The sequence below is a fragment of the Neofelis nebulosa genome, chromosome 1, assembly GCF_028018385.1.
Source record: "Neofelis nebulosa isolate mNeoNeb1 chromosome 1, mNeoNeb1.pri, whole genome shotgun sequence".
Taxonomy (NCBI): domain Eukaryota; kingdom Metazoa; phylum Chordata; class Mammalia; order Carnivora; family Felidae; genus Neofelis; species Neofelis nebulosa.
The window spans coordinates 190897804-190921560 of NC_080782.1; the positions used below are offsets into that span (position 1 = coordinate 190897804).

Sequence of the window (23757 nt, forward strand, 5' to 3'; positions counted from 1 at the left end):
AGTCATTCATTCAACATCCAACATCTGTCCATTGGATTTCTGTCTACTATATTCCAGTCACTCTGCTCAGTATTGGAGTTATAAAAGCGTGCCACAAACAGTTCACATTGAGAGGCACTGTAGAATTACAGGAAAAAATAAGTCAGGATTTAAATGCTGGCTCTGATATTCAACAGCATATTTGTCTGCTTGGGTTGCCATAACAAAAGCTATAGACTGGGTGCCTTAAACAACAGAAATTTACATTTTCACAGTTCTGGAGGCTGGAGGTCTGGGATCAGAGATTGAAGTGCTGATGTGGTCGGTCCTGGTGACAGCTCTCTTCCTGCCTCGCAGAAGGCTGCCTTCTTTCGGTGATCTCACATAAAGGAGCCAGAGCGAGCTCTCTGGTGTCTCTTCTAAAAAGGGCACTAATCCCATCGTGAGGACCCCACCCTCATGACCTCACTTAAACCTAATCACCTCCCAAAGGCCCCATCTTCAAATACCACCACACTAGGGGGTAGGGCTTTGACATACAGATTTGGCGGATGGGGGAGACAATCCAGTCCATATCAGCAGCTGTGCCACTTTGATCAAAGTCCATAACCTTTCTGAGAGCCTACCTGCTCCATTAGACAGTAAAGATAATACCTCACGCATTTTAGATGACTTGATAATAGCATAAGGCAGTGTACGGGAAAGCCCCTATTATAGACGGCACCTGATGAACAGTAGGGACTGAATACATATTAGCTTCATTGCTCTTTTCTCCCTTCTCCTGTCCTGCTAAAGACCCCTGATGGTTGGAGTAGATTAGAAGAAAAAAAAAATGGGGCCAAGAGAAATAAAATGGCAAGTCAATATCACAATGCTTTCTGATTCATTCCATATTAGCAATATGATAAAAAGTAATGTAGCTGCTCATGGAAGAGAGAAATAATTCTGTTTCTGCTCTCTGGAGATAGTGAAGGACACAAGAGAGGGCTGTGAAGTACGTAGTATCCAGAAGAGAGGAGAAGTTTGGATTAGGTCTTGGATGGAGTAGAATTACCCTAGGGTAAGAAGGTGGGAAAGACATTCCAGCCTGAGCAAAGGCATGAGTGCAGGACCACACACGGTTCGGGCGGGGAATTTGGTGTGACAGGGTCACCGGCGCCTAAGGAATTGCGGCACGCTTTGAGGGGACTTGCTCTTTTCCTTCAAAAGATCCTCTATCATTTCATCTTCTCATGTCGCCAGTATATCATCTACAGGGAAGAAAAACCTATTCCATATATCACTGAGTACAAATTGGGAAACCCACAGCATCCTGGGTTTGGAGTTGCAGATATAAATGGCTTCACAGGGACTTCCAAATGCAAGGAGGCCCTTGAAGCAAGTCTTAGCCTCCTGTGAGGCTCCACTGAGCCTCTGAGCAGCTGCCAGTATACGTCCTTGAAAGGATGTCTTATTAAGGAAAATCCTTTTGCATACAGTCCCAAATGCTGAAGCTTTCCTTTTCCAGATTAAAAAAAAAAAAAAATCCTTCATTTCACAAATAAGGACCAAAGTAATAGAGTCTCTTACATTAACACTCAGGATATCAGATTTTTCTTCTTAAAATTTTAAAAAACAAAATAGAACCCTCCCTCCTTTTTTTTTTTTTTTTACCATAATGGAAGTGCATTTCACTTTAAAAACTCCAGACTAAAGATGAACAAAGAACAAAATAAGTCATCTGCGTTCCTATTACCTAAACATGGTTAATGTTTAAATTCTAAAGAGAGTACACTCTTTAATCTTTGTTTTATGCAGATAATATTTTACTTTTCTAGGTCACTTGTAATCTGTTTTTATCAGGTTTTATTGGAAATTAAGTGTTTCTCCAATATAATTGTGATGGTTACTTAGTATGTAAGGTTGAGCTATAATTTGATTTAACCAATTTTATCTTCTTGTTCATTTAGCTTGCTTTTTTAAAAAAAATTCTGTGATATATTCCTATAGTTTTGAATGTTGCGTTAACACTCTTTAAAGACAGAGTCCTGGAATACTTCAATTTACAGGTATATACATTTTAAAGGCAGTTGATAAGTGATAACCACAAAGGATGTACCAATATAAAATTTTACCAAACTTTTTATGAGAATTTCTAGGTCCCTATATTTTTGCTAATGCTGGACAGTAGTATTTATTAATTACCTATTTGATATCTTTCTTTTTAAGAGTAAGGTTTAATAGGGAGGGACTACTTGAAATAGGGTGAGACAGGTAAAGGGGATTAAAAGTACACTTACCATGATGAGAGCTGAGTAACGTACAGAATTGTTGAGTCACTATATTGTATATCTGACACTAACATAGCACGATATGTTAATTACACTGGAATTAAAGTTCAAAACTTAACAAATTAAATATATTTTTTAAATTTAAAAATAGGGAGGATTACTTGAGCTTTAGAAAAGGGAGAACTGGGTAGAATGGAAGTCAAGAGAAAGATTTTGAGAGTACCAGGAGACATTTGCCTAGTTTCTGTTTTTGCCTGGAGTTGGCCCTGAGTTGCAAGATGTGTGTTCTGCACTTAATCCAAAAAGTCATGATATACTTTAAATATTTAGAGTTCTCAAGCAACAAAACAAAACCCCCCAAACTTTGGAAACTTTCTCCATTGCTCTATTTCTCTGCAAATATACCCTTTCTTTCTCATCGTGGTTGCCTCTCCTATTGAAGCAATTAAGGACAAGTAACAGTGCTCGGGCTTTGGCATCTCTGCAAGGGGTGTCGGGACCCTCTGCAGAGACCGCTGTGAAGGGGGCCACAGAGATGCCTCCTCTGCAAGCGGTATTGCCTGTTGGGGTTGGCAATGTTAAGTTTTTGTTTATTTGATGACTCAAAGAAACTGGACTTTTCACGGGGAAGATTATTGACATGATCATGAAAATAAAAGCAGGAAAAGAATCCTGTTTTAAAAGCAATGTTTTCAGAAAGTATCACCTTATTCACTCATGGTTTACTAAGTCATAAACCTGGAGCTGAGGATAAGAAAAGGTTTCTGGCTTGAGGTTGCCCTAAGTTGTAAATAGTTAAGAGGACTGTGTATGGCCTAGTGCAGTATGGAGAAAGGACTGGTTACAGGGTAGCATAAGGTAGTTAGGGTGCTGGCTGGAGACAGAGAGCTGAGTTAAAGTCCACTTCCATTGCCCACTAGCTGTGTAACTTTGGCACCTGGTATCGTCTTCCTATATCTCAGTATCTTACCTATAAAATAGGGATAATAAAAGCCTCCACAAAGGGTGTGGAGGTCAAATGACACGCCTGTACAGTACTTAGCAAATGTCTAGATCATAGTAAGTGGGGCGCCTGGGTGGCTCAGTTGGTTGTCAACTCTTGATTTCAGCTCAGATCATGATCCCAGGGTTGTGGGATAGAGCCCCGTGTCTGGGTCCATGCTCTCTCTCTCTCTCTTTCTCTGCCTCTTTCCCCTCCTCTTTTTTCTCTAAGATAAAAATTTTAAAAAGGTAGGTGGTCACCGAATAGTAGATAGTTGTAGCTAAGAGTCTGATAGCCTAACACACATGCTAACGATGTGTGAAATGAAGAGGCTACATTGTGTTTACTCTTGCTTTATAATTTTTAAATGTCCACAAGTAATAAGAACAAGGAGAGCAGTAGATGCACACAAAACTCGTAAGTCTTCACACCAAGAAAAAGATACAACGCAAGTCATTGTTCTGCTAGTACACTGAGGTTTTTTTTTAGCCCATTGCAACCAGAAAATTGATCTTGGCTGGGGCGGAACATACCAGCAGTATTTTTTTTTTTTTTAAGGACAGGTCTCAGTTCCTATAGGCTCCTTGGATTGAGATGAAACACAGCTGATCTCTTTTTCTAGGGAACAGGTAAAGTGATATCAACCAAACAATAAATTTACAAATAGGCTTTATCTATTGGTATCTTGGGAAAGTGAGAATTCTGGCCAAATGACAAATCAGATCCTAGAAAATGAATCCAGACAAAAAGACTATTTAAGAGGAGACTGGAGACAACTGATGAGCAATTCAATGATATTTATCTCTAGATTAATGAGTCAAAGTTGTTGACGATGGTGTTATAAATGGCTAGACACCAAAGTTCCTTGCTTATCCTTTTTATTCTCCCCCAGTATCTAGCAAACTTCATACATATAGGTGCTCAAGAGCTACTCATTTCTAATTAATTCAAATGCATTAGGTTTTATTTTGTTACCATGCCTTTAATTCAATATGCTAATACTTCAGTATAGAAAGAGTGGAGTATTATGTATGTACCAACCAGTTTAATGTTTAATTCCAGGAATGGGGAGTTGCTTTGATCAATAATCCATTCTCCAAAGATGGTGGCTAACATTTTATCAGGTGGGCCACACTCGGGAGACGGCTACCTTAAAGTGTGTAAAAATGACCCATATTCCAACTGACACTTGGGGTGATATTAATTAACATAGTGAATGTCAAGAATGAGTTGCTCTAAATGAAATTAATGGCTTGTTATTTACTATGTTTAACGTCAGAAATGGGTTCTCATCGTGAAGTAGGAAAAACATGCAAAATGGCTAAAATATTTACAAGATATCCTTCCCCTGCTCTGTTCCTCTTGCACGAACATGGATTAAGAATCCAACAAAAGGGGCACCTGGGTGGCTCAGTTGGTTAAGCGCCCGACTTCAGCTCAGGTCATGATCTCACAGTGTGTGGGTTCGAGCCCCACATTGGGCTCTGTGATGACAGCTCGGAGCCTGGAGCCTGCTTCAGATTCTGTGTCTCCCTCTCTCTCTGCCACTCTGCCACTCTCTCTCTCTCTCAAATATAAATAAACATTAAAAAGTTTAAAAAAAGAAAAAAAAAGACTCCAACAATGACTGTAGCTAAGATCTTCAGGTACAAGATATGATTCCCCAAGTGGCCCTGAGGTGCTGGTTTAGGACTGCTGCTCACCTGATACCAACTATAAGAGTAATGGGCACCTGCTTCAAGAACACGGTCACACCTCACGATTGCCTGAAGGCATACCGAGGTCACAGAACAGATTGCCTGAGGTACACTGAGGCTTACTTGCTAATCAATGCTTATTTGACATATGTCTGTATGTGCAGCAGAATTGGGCTTGGGGTGGGTTTCCTCAGTAAAGCTGTGTGTGCTGGTGCAGCAATGGAATCCTCACCCACCTCAGATTTCTTTGAGGGCTCCTCTTGCCTACCAAAAGCATCTAAGAGCTATGCATGACCAAACCAGTTTAAGTAAAATTCACAGTGCTCTTGCTTGCTTTGTCCAGTGGTCTTTTTATTACTTCCTCTGATTTTTGGAGGAGATTTTGCTTTTCAGGAATGTTTAGAGCAGATCATACAAATCACTCCACTATTCCCAATCAACATGGCTATTAGATTTAATGTTTCAAAAATTCTGATATTGTACTCTCTTTCTTTCCTCTGAGTATACTGGGCCCAGTGACATTTGCTTATAATGGATGTGGAATTTATTGCCTTCAATTTTCCCCAAAGGAAATGTTGGTAGAGGGGGAGAAATGGCTTTCCCTCTCTGTACAAATGCTATGGTGCAGAGATAGAACTTGTTATATGGTCCGACGTGGGAGGAAGACCAAGGAAGGGACAGAGGGATGAGCATAGTGCTGGTCATGGGAGAATCTGGAGGGGATAAGATGTAAACTTTCTTCTAATAATAATAATTTTTTTATGGAGATGATTTACTGAAGGCTCAACATGCGTAAGGCAATGTGCTAAACTTCCAGCACAGATTCTGATATAGTTATTTAAAATCTCTATGAGGTGGTTATTACTATCCTCATTTTACAGAAGAGACAACAGACTGAGCTGTTAAGAAACCTGTTCATAAGTGATGGTGCCATAAATCACACCCAGGTCTTTCAGTTTCTAAAACTTGTAACTCTGCTACTTAGTTGACTGAAAACACTCCTCCAGCTCTCCAGATTTTCCATTTTTATATGCATTCAAGAATAGAGATTTCTACTTACTTTGAGACAATTCTATACACTTTTACACATATATTTTTGTTTATTTTATATTCTTCCAGTAATTTAATTACTGAATCCTATACTTGCTTCTGCTGATATTTGCAAAGTTTCGGTGACCTGGGAAAGGAAAGGAAGCAAGTTTCCCATTTTGGCGGGGGGGGGGGGGGTGCGGAGGGTACCGTCATTATAACACCTTAACATAATTTTGAGTATTTGGGATGAGCTTCTACTTGGAGAAATGGTAAGAGCAGATTATGTAGATCATTCTTCCACCCCCAAAGTGGATGAAAGTATTTCCTTTTCTTTCTTTTTTTCAAAAGGAAAATGGGAAGTTCATGCCTATGATAAAAATACAGGTATCACTCACTTTTCAAAACTTCCCTTTATACAACTTTGCTTTTTGAAAAAACTTCTTTAGTACCTGTTTTCGCTAATCATGAGAAACCCAAAGAGGATTTTCGCTTTTTTTTTTTTTTTTTTTTTTACAAAAAAGACACACACACAAAAAAATTTTAAAAGCATTCAGGGTTTGTTTTCCAGTGAGCTGTCATAGAGGAAGTGCCCTCCCCAGGCAGCAGAAAGCAGACCTGCCGAGCTCCTTCCTTGGGAACTACACTCGGTATCTCAGCATCTCAGAATCAAGAGCTCTGAGCTGTGTCTGTGAGCATCTGTGCTTTTTCTCAATTTATTATGTGGATCTGCTAGCAAGATGTGTCCTAAGGTATCAGGAAAGTCTAAGAGAGGTTATTTTTGGGGTATGAGGATGCTCAAAAACTTTGCCGTATAAAGGCAATTGCTTCTTTGCTTTATGACATTTTGGCTTACCAAAGGTTTCATAGGAACGCTGTACTTTCAGATACTGGGGGGAAACCTATATGAGAAAACACAGACAAGCATAAAGAAAAAGAAACAATAATAATACTATCACTCAGATAACACCATGATTAAATTTCTGAAGTATATATCTTTTGGATTGTTTTCCCCAATACATATATGGTAGCAAAATAGAATCACATTATACAACCTGTCTCTTATTAACATTTAATAAACATCTTTCCAGGTCACTAAATATCAACATGTGAAATATATAGTATTAATTTAAGAATTATAATGGGTTTCAACATCATTATCTCCCCCCTCCCCCAACGGGAACTCTTAAAATCTTTTTACTCTAACTGTACTGGGAGGATATGTGTGGCATTGTTACCCAAGAGAAAATAAAAGCTGTTTATCAAATGCATCTGTACTATTCTCCCAATTTCAACAGGAACCACAGCATTTTCAACAAAAATATTGATACAACTTGAAAACCGACTTCTCCGTGATCATCCTAGACAGCGTAACTGAGGCTATTTGATGCTGCTATTGTGTAAATTTTGTTACATTTTGTTCTGGGAATGGGGTCAATATGGTCGTAGATCGAAGCCTGGGCACTTTGGCAGCAGTGAAATCAATGCTGTTCTGCATTTCCTTTATCAATATGCTCTGAAGGATCACACTTAGACCCAACTCTGCATTCACGTTGGTCAACATTTCTCCAAAAAGTGGCTATTAACTCTTTGATATCTGATAGGAATAACCAGCAGCATGTCCCTCCTTCAAAGAGAGAATTATAAACTATCAACAAAAGAATCATTATTTTATTTCTTAGATCTCTAGGATACTCTACCCTTTTTCCCCTGTTTGTGAACCTGATGGTTATGATTGTAAATCTTAAGAAACCAATATGCAAATATATTACACTACAGTCTTTTAAACGACACTACTGATGATACTCAAATAAGGCAGGTAATTCACAAGTAAAAAAAATCAGAAACTAACCTCAAATCAAACAAGAATACCAAAAAGAATTCAAGGTTTTTATTCACCAACTTAAAAGGAAGGCAACGGCACTTAGTTGATCTTGCTTTTTGCTTGTGTTCAGTCTCTCAGGCCCTCCTCAATTTTCTGAACCAAGAGCCACTAGAGGGAAATAGGAAGCTGAAACATATTAATATGTCAAAGTGTGGAAGGTGAGTCTCAGCGTTCCCATGTGGATGTGTTTTGATTTCATGTCGATTTGCTTATTTTCTCTCTTACGTGGAGCTTCAGAGGCTAAACCTGAAAGTGCAGAGATCCTGACTGAAATGCTAAATTACTCCTTCAGTGGCTATGATTTAACATAGTCGAGTACTCCAGCCTTTAAAGTATCCATGGTGGAGGACAGTTTATTTATCTGTTTGTTTTTAATTCTCAAACTATCACAGACTGACATTTTGCTAAAATACAAAATCATGTTCTTGGTTGTCATGGTGATGCCAAATTGTTATAAAAGTTTTTATGCTTTTATTCTCCATTTCTGTACCTGTAACAAACGGTACCTGTAACAGTACTGGTCTAGTGGATTGAGCATTAGTGTGAAAGTTTAGAGACTGGTACTAATCTCTCCTTGGAGGCCAAAAAGAAGTTCAAATGACCCAGTTAGATTATCTAACTTTTCTAGGACTTTGTTGTTTTCAGGCTTTAAGATTTTCAGGATTGTTTTAGGATCATAAGAGATGTTAGTTTGCTATATATATATTTTTTATTTCAGGGGCTAAATGGTTTTGATTAAAAATGTTTCAAGCTCTGTACATAACCTGATGGGAGAATTTGTTTCCAGCTCATTTGATAACTGGGGGCAACTGCTGTGTATCTGTTTTCAACATTTCCTATAGAAATTCATTTCTTAACTGAGCTGCTGAGAAGAGTCATTAATAAAACTAAGAATACACACATACTCATGCACACAACACACACACACACACACACATACACACAAATAATATAGTCATCATAAATGTGTATGACCATTGGAGAGGATTGGAGTAAGAAACCTAAATGGACATGAGATTGATTTTGTCTTCTTTTAAATTCTTGTAGCTTTTTCAAAGAAAGGTGAATTTTCTCACAGAGGAAATGACTTGAGGATCCTAATTATGCAGATCTATTTGTCTTCCCTATTCTGAGGCATGGACCATTGGAAAGGAGAGGTATGGCTTAGGTGAAATGGGATTATTATAGCTTGCAGTGGGATGTTTTATCAAATTTGGGGAAGCCTCTCGAGCATCCAAAAACTTTTTGAACCCATTTCTAAGACAAGGTTATAAATCCGTGAAGTGTTTATTAATATGTTGCTCCTGGGATGTTAGACTTCCGTGTACCATCACATTTCCTCTTCCCAACTTTCATGGCACCCTGTAAACAGGCAGGAAGTTTGCCTATGCTGAGTCAGAAGAAAAAAGGTGAGGAGACCCCATCCAAAGGCATCAGCAGCCAAACAGATGTGGTAAGAATGATGTTTCTGATGTTACAGGCACCTGCCTACTGACTCCCAGAGTCAGGAAAACTGTACCCAGAGAGTTCCTCTGGAAATGAGTCAAGTGATCCATGATGGGAGAAGCTGATTTACTCATCTAAATTTAGGCAGGAGGCACTGAAACTACCCCCACTCATCAAGGTTTATGCAAGGCCATTATAATATTTTCACATTATCTCTCCCTTTATTAATTCATCCAGCAGTCTATTTGCTTTTTTTGGCCCAATGTAGCCCATTGAGCAGACATCTTAATTGAGCTGTTCATAATGACGCCCAGATCTTTTTCGAAAAAGGTGCCAGCTAATTCAGAGCCCATCAGACCCATTTGTGTGTGGGAACTTTAAACTGTCTTTTTCAATATGCATCACTTTGCAATGAACTATTTGGGAGTGCATTGGCCATGCATAAACCAATCAATTTCTCTTTTCCTTTCTTTGGGAGTACCACAGAATGACCCAGTGTTTCAGTGAGCCTTAAAAGTAACGTTGTGATCTCACAGTTAAACCAACTGGCCAAATTTCAAATCTTCTTTCTTCTAGGACTTCCATTTTTGAAGTTTGTTTGACTATGAAAACCGTAAGGTTTTTATTTCAAGCCAAAGCTATATTTGAAGTCTTTTTCCTTTTTTACCTTAAAAATATCTACCTGAAAAAAAGCCTCAGAAGATTTCTATCAATCTCCAAAGAATGAAGGATGTTAGAATGAATACAAATCCCATGTAGAGGAGATAAATTTTAATATTCAACCAGGATAATGGATTCCATAATGGAAACCACATCAAATATTCTGTATATATTTGAATATAGCAAAGCACTCTTTTGTTTATAATGTATGATTTGAAATTTATTGAAATGAATTGGAATTAAAAAAAAATTTCAGGGGCTCCTGGGTGGATTAGTTGGTTAAGCACCTGACTTCAGCTCAGGTCATGATCTCGTAGTCTGTGAGTTCAAGCCCCACATCCGGCTCTGTGCTGACAGCTCAGAGCCTGGGGCCTGCTTTGGATTCTGTGTCTCCCTTTGTCTCTACTCCTCCCCCCACTCATGCTCTATCTCTTTTTGTTAAACGTTAATTTAAACGTTTACGTTTCGTTAAACGTTAACGAAATAAACGTTAATTTTTTTTTTAATTCTTCATCAATAATCTTGAGAATTTAAGACCGGAAGCAATCTTTAGGGTCCATCCTGCCAAGAAATATAATTAACTTAAGTTTTTCTAAGGAGATGGGCATCTAAACCATTATAGAAGAGGGAGAATTATGTTCTGTGATATGATGACTCTTTTTGTTCCAATCTGTATCTTTACTAATATGAAGTGAAAACCAATCATAAAATTTGGTTCTCTGGAATGTGGAATATTTAGATTAATTATAAGGTGAACCTACCAATTAAGCCTATTATTGTTTTAACCTTGGCTTGAGAATATTTTAAAGCTACATAGAAAATAATTCAAGAGTTTTCAAAATCATAATGTGGTTATCATAGAGATAAAGTTTTACTCTATGTGGAGAAATGGAATTTGGCTGTGACTCTGTTGACCCTCATACTACCACCCACCAACCCCTATGTCTCAATGCCAGCTGGGTTTTGTGCTTTCCCTCATTTTCACAAAATTATATATAATAAGGGAATGAAATACTGATTATGGGATGCTGTTGAATTAGTTAATTCTGATTGACCTAGGACCTCAATATAATATGGTAGTAGCAATTATACACATCACTATCCATAATGGTATAAAACAGCAAATTGTATTTTGAGAGTAACTTTTTCCAGGTGATATATCAAGTTCAATAGAAATCATTTGATTCTTTATAAAAGTAATTTAGACTTGAAAGTGGCAAAAGAAAGCCACTAATATTGCATGTGCCAATGACATATAATGCTGGAAGTCCAAATGTAATTCATCAAATTCAGACACTCCTCTGTAATCACCAGGGACTTGTGATTGCCGAAGGTAATCAAGTGAACAGTTGCTTATTGGCAAAAATTTCTCTTGGAGGATAAAAGCCAGATGTCATGCTCAATTGGCTATTTAATAAAAGATTTTGGTGGGATGCCTGGGTGGCTCAGTTGGTTAAGCATCTGACTCTTAATTTTGGCTCAGGGCATGATCTCATGGTTTGTGAGTCGAGCCCTGAGTTGGGCTCTGCTCTGATAGCGTGGAGTCTGCTTGGGATTCTCTTGCTCCCTCTCTCTCTGCCCCTCCCCCATTCATGTGCTCATACTCTCTCTCAAAGTAAATAAATAAACTTAAAAACTTAAAAAATAAATAAATGACTTTAGTGCTAATGATATCAGTTTTACACGTTGTCACCATTTTTAAAGTCAAATTTGGTGTACAATTTATGTACTCACATTTTCTGATGTTATCAATTACCTACAGATCCCTGGATCCTCTCAAACTCCCTAGAGAATGACTGACATTCACTGGCATCAGTGTTATTGCAAAAGAACTAGAAACAAAGACAAAGATATATAATGACTTTTCAATGATTAATTTATTTAAATAAATATCTATGCTATAATCTACATAATATCGATGCATTGAGAACTCACAAAATTATATGTGAAAGGGAAAAACACTTTTTTGTGATGACATATTGGTACAATTTTACCCAACTTAAAATTGTAGAATTAAAAAATAGAGTAGGTGGAGAATTTTTTTTCTCTTCTACTTTCTTTTCTTTATATTGTATCTATAGGAGATGTTGGATATTAGCTGATCCTGTTATAGGAATCATTTCACAATATATGTAAATCAAACCATCACGCTGTATGCCTTAAATGTATGTTGTGGTATAGGTCAATTATTTTTCAATAAAACGGGGAAATTCCTTCTGATCGCTTTAGAAATCAATAATGACCTCGTAACGGTAATAACTCTTTTGAGTGTCTGACAAAAAAAGCAGCGTATTTTCTGGAAAAGGAATAGTTATAGGAAATTTAATATTCATGATGACGAATGGGAGAAAACTGAAAAGCTGCTTATTGTAATTACTGTAGCAGCACAAGAGATGGCTGGACGATCAGAGCAATGGAAAGAGCAGTCTTGATGCAAATGCTGTGTAAAAAAAGAAAGGTACTTTCGTAAAGGACACCCAAAGTTTGGGTTGTAAAAACCAATGGAAACAGTCAACAAAAGAACTAAGTCCATTAATGCATGGTGCAGAAAGGCCTCCAGCCATACAGGAATGCAAAGAGTAGCATCATATTTGCACAAGGACATCGATTCTTTGGAGGTGTGTATACTCCTAAAGGCAGTATTTTTTTGTATCATAAAAAAGAAGCCCAAAGCAGCACATTACCATAGTTTTGAATTGAGTCTGGGATTGATTCTTTACCATTGTCTTTGAAATCAACCTGCTAAATGACTGAGTGCATACAAATGATCACAAGAAATCTTGTAGTCTTGATCTTTACAGATATTCAACCAACTCGATGCCTCTTACTGTGTTATGTAGAGTAATGGAGGAGCATTGAATTGACTTAAACAAAGTGCCCCTCAGACAGAACAAGACCATCATGACAAATTATTTATTGGAAAAAAAGTGCTGGAAAGAAGAGGCCTATCTTGGGCTTGAGTCCCGATAGGTGGTAAACAGATGGTTTATGAGACTGTGCCATTTGTGCCATTTTATAAATACTCAAATAAAAATGTCTTAGGAATGTTTTAAAAAAAGTACAATCTAAGAATCCATCATTTCAATCATGAACACACATAGGTGTTCAGCACTTTTACGACAAACCAGAAATATAGGCAGACTGTTTTAATGTTTCATGTTCTTAGCAGTCAAGTCATTTGGGGAATAAAAAAAAATTAACATCTCATTAATGACTCTTGCAAAAATGTGGGTTATTAATAAATTTTTATTGGGGAAAAAAAGGCATCAATGCAAAGAACAGTCATGCTATAGAAAATGTCTGATGCCTGTTCAGGGTTAGGCATCTTCAGCCCAAGAATCTTTTTTTTTTTTTTAAGTTTATTTATATTTGAGAGAGAGAGAGAGAGAGAGAGAGAGAGAGAATGTGTGAGTGGGACAGGGGCAGAGGGAGTCAGAGATAGGATCTGAAGCAGACTCCAGGCTATGAGCTGTCAGCCTAGAGCCTGATGGGGAGCTTGAACTCACAAGCTGTGAGATCATGACCTGAGCCAAAGTCAGAAGCTTAACAGACTGAGCCACCCAGGTGCCTCTTCAGTCTAAGGATCTTAATCGTTAAGAATATCTGAGTTGTTCCTGGAGTATGCCCTCACTCACCTAGCTCAGCACAAATGTCTATGGAACAAACTACAACAACATGTATTTCATTCATATACAGAGCAGAAAGAAAGTAGCTGGCATAAGCCAATAAAGTCAAAATTATAGAAAGGAAAAATAAGGAATAAGGAGAGTAAGTTTGATGCATGCTAAAGTAAGAAAGATTAAGAACTAAAGGAATGTCATAAGGAAAAAAATCTTCAAATTTAAAAAGGCATATTTTAATCTCCACAATATAGTTAGAATGTGCTTATTAGGAAAGAAGGCAAAACAGATCAGTGTAATGGGGGAAATGTTTCAATATTGTCCTATGTGTGAGTGTGTATGTATGTGTGCACACATGTATTTAAATATTTTTAATCAACCTGATTGAGTATAATTTACATGTAAGAAAATGCACGTATGTTAAGTAAAGAGTTCAATGAGTTTTGAAAATATATATCCCTATGTCATCCCCATACAGTCCAGATATAGAACTATAGAACTTTTTTTTTTTTTACCTTAGGACTTGTTCCCTCCTTACAGGCAGCATCTGGAGAAAACTGCTTTGAGAAAAGGAACAAGAAAGCATAAACTCTTCAGATAGAGTTTTGTAAGTTTTAATAGAAGCTATTGGTTGAGGAAGGAATTTTAGGCTCAAAAGCTTGAGCATTGGAATACGAGAGCTGAAGTTTCGCTTAGCCAAACAATAGATTTGGGAAGAATGCTGGGTGAGTTTTCTGTAAGCTCATGTTACTCTTGCTAAAAATTTCTTTTGTCTGTGGAGATGGAGGCAAGTCAGAAAAGCAAAGATTTAGCCTGTTTGCTTCCATCTTGTGGAGCACTAGGGTGGTGGAAAGAGCGATGTGGTGGTTTTCAGCATACCGGGTCAGTTTCTCCAATCTCTAGCAGTGCTGAGTGAGGGAATCCAAATGCTTCTCTGACTCCAAAAGAGGAACGAGTGCCTGAGAGAAGGACTGTGGACTGGAAGCAGAGAAGGCAAGGGGCGCTGGAGGCTGATGGGAACTCGGGCATCAGCAGGGGGTGCTGAAACAAGGGTGATGTCAGCTGAAAACCAGGAGTCTGTCTCCTACTTCTTTCCCTGTAGCCCAGCTGTGATGTTTCCCAGAACATAAATGGAGCCTGGGGAAATCTTGAAATGGTCAGAAAACACCAATTTAGCAGTGTTTGACAAAAATTAAGTACTCTGTTACCTGGGGGAATGAGGTTCAAAGCAGAGATTAGATTGAGTTTTAGAAAGTAACAATCTCTTTTTATGGACGTCTACCTTCTGAAAAATTTGTACCTACTACATAAGCAGAATAAATAAATCCAATACCATATTGGAAACTAAAATTAGTAACGAATGGATATAGCTCAACTATATTGAGTAACTGCATCTGCATGGCACTTGAGAGTTGACAAGTGGTTTCATGTACTTAATCTCATTTGGTCCACTCAATAGCCTGCAAAGTAAGCAAGCCAAAGACCCTTCCTTTACGTGAAAATAGAGACAGCTATAAAATATCATCCCTGGAATATTCATTGATTCAATTTATCCAAGAAATCACTGAAATGCCACAACTTACAACCTACTTTACTTGCCATCTTCCCTGGAGTGCATTTCCAAGAGGCCGTGAGGGGTATGGGACAGGGTCATAAGAACATGATCAGGAGTGACAATGACCCTTGGTAGACCCACAGAGTGACTGTGCTCACAAACAGAAGTAGGCGTGGAGGGTGAGAAGGGTACCAGAGTGAGTTCTTGAAAACTGTTATGTTAGCATTGCAGAAAGGAAAGAGAGCTCAAGTTAGTGCCATCCTAATCCCTGCTGGCGGTAATTAAGGTAGTGTGGAGAAGGAGGAATGGCTGACAGATGTAATAACCTTACTTATCTGACTCAAGAGCCTACAGAGGTGTCAGTAGCCCTGGTGGTGAGGAAGAGCCTGGGCCAGGTAAGAAAAGAATTTGGAGAAATGAAACCAGTTCTAGAGACGGATTCTTGCAAATGGGGTGGCATTCTTGAGCCTGGTCCGGAGTTGGGTTAAGTCCAGACATGAATACCTGGATAAGGCACGTGCCATCAAGGAGCAGCTGGTACCAAAGGCTGCCAGGTGGCTGCTGTGTCCGCTCAGCATCAGCTCAGTTCCTGGCTGGGATACGAGATTCATCCATGCAGCTCAGGGAATAGAACAGAGTTCCAGTTCCAGCTGCAACTGGAGGATTGGAGGGAAATTAAGGCAGAAATCCAGTCTGCAGTCTAGGCCAAGGGTGAGGGAAGCAGGGAAGGAATAACAGAGATGAGGTTTAGGTCAGCAGGACCCCTACCTTGCCATTGTGGGCTGAAGACTGGCGCTGACCTTCTGACCAGATCAGGATGACTGTGGAACTCAAGGGACTCTATCCTGCAGATGGAGGTCATTGACAATGCCAGCAGAAGGGTCTAGAGAAGACAGGATTGAACATGATGGCACGGGTACAGCTAGAATTTGAGCTAGTCTGCCAAGGAAAGCCCAGCCTAACAGGATATACTAGTCATCCATTGGACATACTGCTGAGGCATGAGAGCTAATTACAAAATAATGCTTTGACCGGTAAGCTATTCATTAAAAAACTAAAATAATTTTTTTTTTATTTTTTATTTTTTTTATTTTTTTCAACATTTTTTATTTATTTTTGGGACAGAGAGAGACAGAGCATGAACGGGGGAGGGGCAGAGAGAGAGGGAGACACAGAATCGGAAACAGGCTCCAGGCTCCGAGCCATCAGCCCAGAGCCTGACGCGGGGCTCGAACTCACGGACCGCGAGATTGTGACCTGGCTGAAGTCGGACGCTTAACCGACTGCGCCACCCAGGCGCCCCAAAAACTAAAATAATTTTAACCAGACAGCCAACTGGTTTTGATAGTAATTTGTAACTTTAGCAAAAGTTCAGCATATAAAACTTTTTCCAGATACATAGCAGGAAATGTACAATTTTCTAAGCTAGACTCAGGAATGACGTAAACAGCAAAATCATTTCTGCTTACTTCTATCATATATAGAAGAAAGTGATCTGTTGGACTGTTGATCTGACCAGCCTTGTCTCATAGAGAACTAGCCAGGTGAGTCCCATGAGTTTGATTTCTCTACTAAGACCTTATATCGTATAGTCAATTTTAGTAGGGCTCTAAGAGAAGCATCCAGGAGCACCTCTTTTCTTTTCTTTTCTTTTCTTTTCTTTTCTTTTCTTTTCTTTTCTTTTCTTTTCTTTTCTTTTCTTTTCTTTTCTTCTCTTCTCTTCTCTTCTCTTCTCTTCTCTTCTTTTTTCTTTTCTTTCCTTTCCTTTCCTTCCCTTTCCTTTCCCTTTCCTTTCCTTTCCTTTCCTTTCTTTCCTTTTCTTTTCTTTTTTCTTTTCTCTTCTCTTCTCTGTTCTTTTCTCTTTTCTTTCTTTTCCTTCCCTCTCCTTACTCTTTAATTGAGGGTTTTCATTATCCATGTGTGCAACAAAAAATATTAATCTTGGAGAAATGGGAGGAAGATATTACACACTTATAACACCTACAGCATATATCAGTCACTAAACAGCTTTAGGAACACCCAATTCCCCAGATGATGGATCTTTAATTTCAGTTATTCCACTTTTCAGAGCTTTTTTTGAACCAGATATTCTTTAAAATGCCTTTGTTCCCTCCCATGTAGCAGAGATAATAAAGATAATAAGAGAAGAATGAACACCCGTGGGATGTGTGCTGTGTGCTAGATACCCCTTGAGGTGCCTTACAAGGATTATCTTCTTTCTGTCTTCACAGCAGGTGAAGGTTAAAGCAGGTACTGTTATTGCCCTCATTTTACTGGAATCTAGAGAAACATGTATCCATTGAATTTTAGATTTGAAAGACAAACATATTAATAAACATGTAGCACTGTTTTCCCATTAGCTCTCATGCCACACGAGTGGTTCACACGAGTAAGACACAGAAGCCCAGTTCAGTTAAGTCAGTTGCCCAAGGGAATATTTCTGTTATATGACAGACCGGGGATAAATGTACGTTACTTCACGTTCATTTATGTTCCAACCACACCATAGATTCTCTTAGTTATAGTTAAAAAAGAAAAGTAGTACTTAAGAAATACAAATACATTTTAAGAATGAAGTCACTTATGACCACCAGGATTAAGTAAATAAAAATCTGTTGAAGCTGCAATATATGCATGTGTATGTGGGTTTTGTGTGTGTGTGCACGCGCATGTGTGCGTGTGCGCACATCCATATGTATGTACATATGCCTTTAACAAAACCTCAGCAAAGAAAATAGAAGAATGCATAGAGATCCCAAATCCTTGCAAGCTTGCCAGACTTCCTGATGACCAAGTTTGTGTCAATGGTTTGGAGCCACTTTGATCTCAGCTCCTACAGAAGATCCGAAGAAGGTACTTATTAAAATTTCATAGGTCATAATTAATGATCCCACTCATAAAATTGCTTCTAATAACTCTGGCTCCAGATAGACAGTTTACCTGCAGGGAAAATTTTCTTTGCAGCAACACACGGAAGATCATAAATTGGCCTGGCTCAGTAATTTAGTGGGTCTTAGAGAGCTCAAACCTCCCTCTTTCTAAATCGATGATTTCAAACTAAGTTTACTGCCACCAGAAATTGAAAGCTTGTTATATACCTGCTTTCTAAATCTACTAGCGGGGCCTGAGGTCTTGAAAATTCAAGGAAACTTTCAATTTCCACCTCCTGTTGCTGTTTTCCCACGTCCACACCCTCCTGCCTGTGCGTCCGGAGTCTAGGCTGTAAGATATACAAGGTGAGCGGGAGAGAAATCTGCTTCCACACGCAGCACAGGGTGGGGATCAAGGAAAAACTGCACCCTTTTTGGACGGACAGGACCTTCCTTCCACCCACTGTGTTGTCGTCTGTAGTTCTCCAGCTCTTTCTTTTCACCCACCTCTACTATTCCACCTCAAAAAGCCCCCACTCTTCCCCAACAACAGTTCTTTAGTTGCCAACGTGCCGTTGAGCTAAGAAAAGCATTTCATCACCATGCTGGCTTCCTCCCACCTCTGAGTGTTCTTTGGTCTCTTCTCTACGGTTGGAGAAAAACGACGTACATAGATAACGTGTTGGCTTGACTATGCTGTTCAAACACCTATCAACTTTAATATGTGATCTTGGAATGCACAGAGGTAATTCTATTCTGGATTAAAAAAAGAGTCACATTTCAAATTTAAAAAGTAAGGCTCACTTGTCCATTTGACCTTTCTGATTGTCTGCACCAATTCTCTTACATTAGGGATTGTTGACTGAACCTAATATTTTATCTGAAATAGTTTTAAATCCTTCACAGAAAATTTTTTTTTCATGGCAGTGCAATAAAATCCATTAGTTGCCAAAAAAAAGGGACTCATTAAATTTTCTTTAAATAATAGACCAGTGGGGCCCCTGGGGGGCTCAGTCAGTTAAGCATCAGACTTCAGCTCAGGTCATGATCTCGCGGTTTGTGAGTTCGAGCTCCATGTAGGGCTCTGTGCTGACAGCTCAGAGCCTGGAGCCTGCTTCGGATTTTGTGTCTTCCTCTCTCTCTGTCCCTCCCATGCTCATGCTCTGTCTCTGTCTATAAATAATAAATAAACGTTAGAAATAAATAATAGACCAGTGACACACCTTACCAAAAATGTTGACTTGCTTTCCCAAACCTCATGGAAATAGGCTAAAGGGAGAGGGGGGGAAAGATGTTAAGTACAAGAGTGATTCTTTTTTAGTTTATTTATATGTTTTGAGAGAGAGAAAACATGAGCAGGGGAGGGGCAGAGAGAGAGGGAGAGAGAGAGAATCCCAAGCAGGCTCTTCACTATTAGCACAGAGTCTGACATGGGGCTTGAACCCATGAACTGTGAGATCATGACCTGAGCTGAAAGCAAGAGTTGGATGCTCAACTGACTGAGCCACCCAGGTAACCCAAGAATGAAAATATAATTCATACGTGGTTATTTAAACTTAGCCAATGTTGTCAATAGTGTATTTTTGCTTTGCCTTGGGCTAGATGGAAATGGTAAAATTATCTCCAATCCAATCAGCTGGCACCTGCCTTTCGTGGGCGTGAATAATGCCATGCTTAAAACTTGATATGACAACCCATCTTGTGTGGACTTTGAACCATCACCACTTGGAAATTATATCTCAAGGAACCAGAATCAAATATGACACATCGACCTGATGTGGGAAAGGGTCAATAGCCCATTAGTGGTTCCCTAGAGAATGTGTGTTATAAGTGACCTTCTGTTTCTGCTGCCACTCTTACCCAACTGCATCAAAGCTGCTTGGGGAAGAGACAAACTAATCACTTGCATATACTAAATTTGCTGCAGGCAATTGTGTGATAAATTGTCCAATTTCACTTGGCAAGGTAGCTTGTAAAAAGAAAGAAAATTCAGTCTCACAGTGTATAAAGTCATTGCATGGTCAGGTCTTCAACTGTAGTGCAGGACTAAATGTATCTACGTTTGTGGCAACCTCTCCAACTTGCTGGGGGTGTGGTGTATGGAAGGTATAACTATTATGATAATTTCTCCGTACTACTTAGAAAACAGCTGCCAGAAGAGTCTCCCTTGTCAGAAAGACTTGAATGTTTTTAACTAATATGTCATCTCATTGATTTGGGGGTTGCACTTTTATAATTGTGTTCTTTGAAGAAACTGAAGCATGGAGTATGAACCCTAAGATGAAGGTCAATTTGGGATACACTGTGTGACGAATCAACCTCACAGCTTCAGAAACATCTTTCATCACCGGCTTTAAAAATATGAATAGTAATTTGGGTGTTAAAAATGATGATATAATAAATTCTACTGGCTGATCTAAGGGTTAAGTAATTGAAGCAAATTCTAGTGGTGTTTCGGCTTACACAGGCAGACAGTTCAAAAGCATATTTAAGTTTAATTTTGGTTGCTAATTTTGTGCCAGTGTTTCTAGGCAACAATGCTAGGGATATCAACTTCTGTTGGCCAACTCTGAATAGATAGGGAGCAGGCTATTAAGTGGGATTAGAAAATGGAATCATCAGAGGTGCCTGGGTGGCTCAGTTGGTTAAGCATTGGACTTCGGCTCATGTCATGATCTCATGGTTCATGAGTTCGAGCCCTGTGTCGGGCTCTGTGCTGACAGCTTGGAACCTGGGGCCTACTTCAGATTCTGTGTTTTCCTCTCTCTCTGCCCCTTCCCAGCTCGTGCTCTGTCTCTCAAAAATAAATAAACATTAAAAAAAAAAAAAAGAAAATGGATTGATCATACTTCTTATCATCCCTGTTTGATCTTGGTCCTATTTCATTAACTGTTAGTTCTTTTCATGTCTGGAGTACCTCAGCTGTTCTTTGCTGAATGGTATACCTCTCCAAACCAATTATATAGCACATACACAGGTGCTACTCCAAAAAGGGATGTTAAGTTCATTGGGAACTGGGTTAAATGCAGTGAAATGGATCGTTTCTACAGGACTTCTCAGAGCTTTGATATACTAATGTGCATTGCAGCTAACCAAGAGGGATAGATAGTATGCAGCATTTATTAAAATTATATGTCCAAATATTTCTTTTGTTCCAGGTGCGTTTCATGGGAGTGGTGTATCCATGGAGCATAACTTGGCCAAACATTTAATTTGTCCAATTTCAAATACACGCTGTCCTGAAAAATATCAGCCATGCCTAGCACAGGGAACTGACTATAAAAATATAAATATAATTTGGATGGCAGCAATACACAAAAGTAAAACTTTAGGGCGAACTGCCACCATGGGGTAGTTTTGGAAAAGTCCCAGACAAGTGTAGAGAAATTCAAGGGAGGGAAAAGGCATGCCTACCTCCCTTTGCCCTTCTCTCCCACAGATTGCTTGGTCGGCTTTCAGGGATAACATGATTTTAAGAAATGCCCCCACAACTGTGAAAATTGGGGGGAAGCATGACAGTCTTGTAACAAAGCAGTTCTCAGGAGTTGCGAGCTGTCATAGAGGGGAAACTCACCAGGGAAGCAATGTCATCGCGTGGGCATCCAGTTGAGAAGGCACTTTACCCTGCAGGAGAGAGCATTAGTAGCCCTGGAAAGACCTCTTCTCTCTGGGGAATGCTTAACAAGACTTCCTCTTGTTCTAGGACCAGATATATCCATGGCCAATCAGAATTCTCGTGAATATGGTTTATCTGGGTATAGAAAAAAATGCATATGAACTGTAGTTCCTTATCATTTTTAGGCTAACATAAGTAACTTAAAAAGCTACATAATCAAAATGCTCAATAGAACAATAGAACCTATGTCGTTATTTACTTATCCATCTATTATTTTCCTTATTTTTTGAACTTTCTGTAACATTATCAGCCATCTTATAATTCTTGGCTCTTTTTGTCCGTGTTTTCTGTTTCTCATCTTCCCTTTATCTCCCTGCCCCTGCTTCCAGCCCTTAACACACAGCACTGGTGCATTTGTAACAAAAGTCCCTAATATCTTCCCATTAACAAGAATATAAATAGATTCCCAACTAAAATAAAAAAAGCACAACATTTTAAAGTGCAAGCTGATTCAAAGGGTAAGGGAAGAATTCATTGAGGCATTTTCTGCTTCTTCAGGGAATAAAGACCCCATATTCTAGGGCTTACAAGCACTTACTTGGAAAGAAATGTTTCAATGGTCAATTTCCTGAAAAATCAAGCTGATACATATTCACAACAAAGAAACATACATAAAACAGTGTCTGCAAAAATTTCTTTCCTAAATTAAGTAAATTCCATTTCAGAACATGATCATATCGATGGGCAAGTAATTCTTCAAAGTTGTGCTTACTTGCATTGAAGTAGAAATGTCTATATTTCTAAATTTGATAACTAAATCAAATTATAGTGTTGTTTTATTTTTGCTTAGAAGCTGAACATAAACCTCTTTTCTCCAAAACTTTTTTTTGTTTGTTGTTCAATACAGCGACGGATAAGTCCTTCAGTTGCAATGAGCCTTGAGAGAATGAGGTAGGAACTAGTTTTCGGTTTTATGGGTCAAGGAATAGAACTTTTAGATCTTCTTTGGCCCCAGTTTGGGATTCTATCTATCAATATATACTGCCACTTCCAAATAGCTAATGCTTTTAAAGCCAAAAGCATTCTGTATATTCATCATTTCTCACCAAATATGAGAACTGCCAGAGAAATGCCTAGCTTTTAAAATTCCATAGCAGAATTAAATAAGCTCAAGCCTAAGCAGAAAATAAGAATACCGAAGCTAGAAGAAGAAAAATGAACATAGATTCGTTTGTTTCTGCTGACAAGCCTACTTCTAGTCTTCTCTCGAGGCTACAGTATTCCTACAAAGTTGTGTGCTTCCGGCCATTGCGCTGGAATCCCAGCTTTGATCCCTGGACTGTGACGGAGCCGAGCACATCCCGGTCTGAACAATGGGGAAAATACCAGCTCTTCTCTCTGAACCCCTGAGGTGGTCCACAGGCTGTCATGAGTACTCAGTAGGCCAAAGCCTCTTCTCCCCGCCATCACTCCTCAGCAGAGGGGACTAAGCCAAGTCTTGAGGACACTTGCCCCAGGTTGCAGAATCGAAAGTAGCCTCGGGTCCTTGGCTAACGGCAGTGTTCAGGGTTCTTCCACGCTGCTGTGTCTCCAAACTCTGCAGGTGGGACTAACCTTGCTGCTTTGATGAATACAGTTTTAGCTGCCTCTGTCCAAAATAAGTCACCAAGCGTTCTTAAAGTGTTCTATGGAGAAATCAGACTCAAGCTGCTTAGGTGATGAAAAAGTGCCTCTCGCCTGGGTGGCTCAGTTGGTTAAATATCCGACTTCGGCTGGGGTCATGATCTTGCGGTCAGCGAGTTCGAGCCCCACTTAGGGGCATGCTTCGGATTCTGTCTCCCTCTCTCTCTCTCTGCTTCACCCCCCCCCCCCGTCTCCCAAGAATAAATAAATATTAAGAAAAAATTTTTAAGTGCCTCTTGTCTCGTAACAATGGCACAATAGAGTGGCAACAGTGCCCAAGCCTTAAGAAAAAACCTGCACGGTGGGAAAGTTACAATGGATGGAGGAGTGGCTAAGGGTTGCAAAGGTCTCAGGAAGGTGGAACTATGTTTTGGCAACAACAGTTCATTTCGACTTCCTTAAGCAGTGCAGATTTTGACATCCAAGTCTTAAATTTCAGAGACTACTAAGCAAATTCCAGATGCC

At 39.2% G+C, this 23757-nt stretch overlaps 1 long non-coding RNA gene across 1 annotated transcript in view; it reads right to left on the reverse strand.

The window, feature by feature from the left end:
- LOC131483986 (uncharacterized) overlaps positions 1–21879 on the reverse strand; it is a 40353-nt gene extending 18474 nt beyond the window's left edge. The window contains exons 1-3 of the long non-coding RNA XR_009247973.1: positions 21568–21879; positions 7810–7950; positions 6814–6859 (exon numbers count right to left, since the gene is read on the reverse strand). This is a non-coding gene — a long non-coding RNA (uncharacterized LOC131483986). The remainder of the gene's footprint in view (positions 1–6813; positions 6860–7809; positions 7951–21567) is intronic.
- Positions 21880–23757: the final 1878 nt, after the last annotated feature.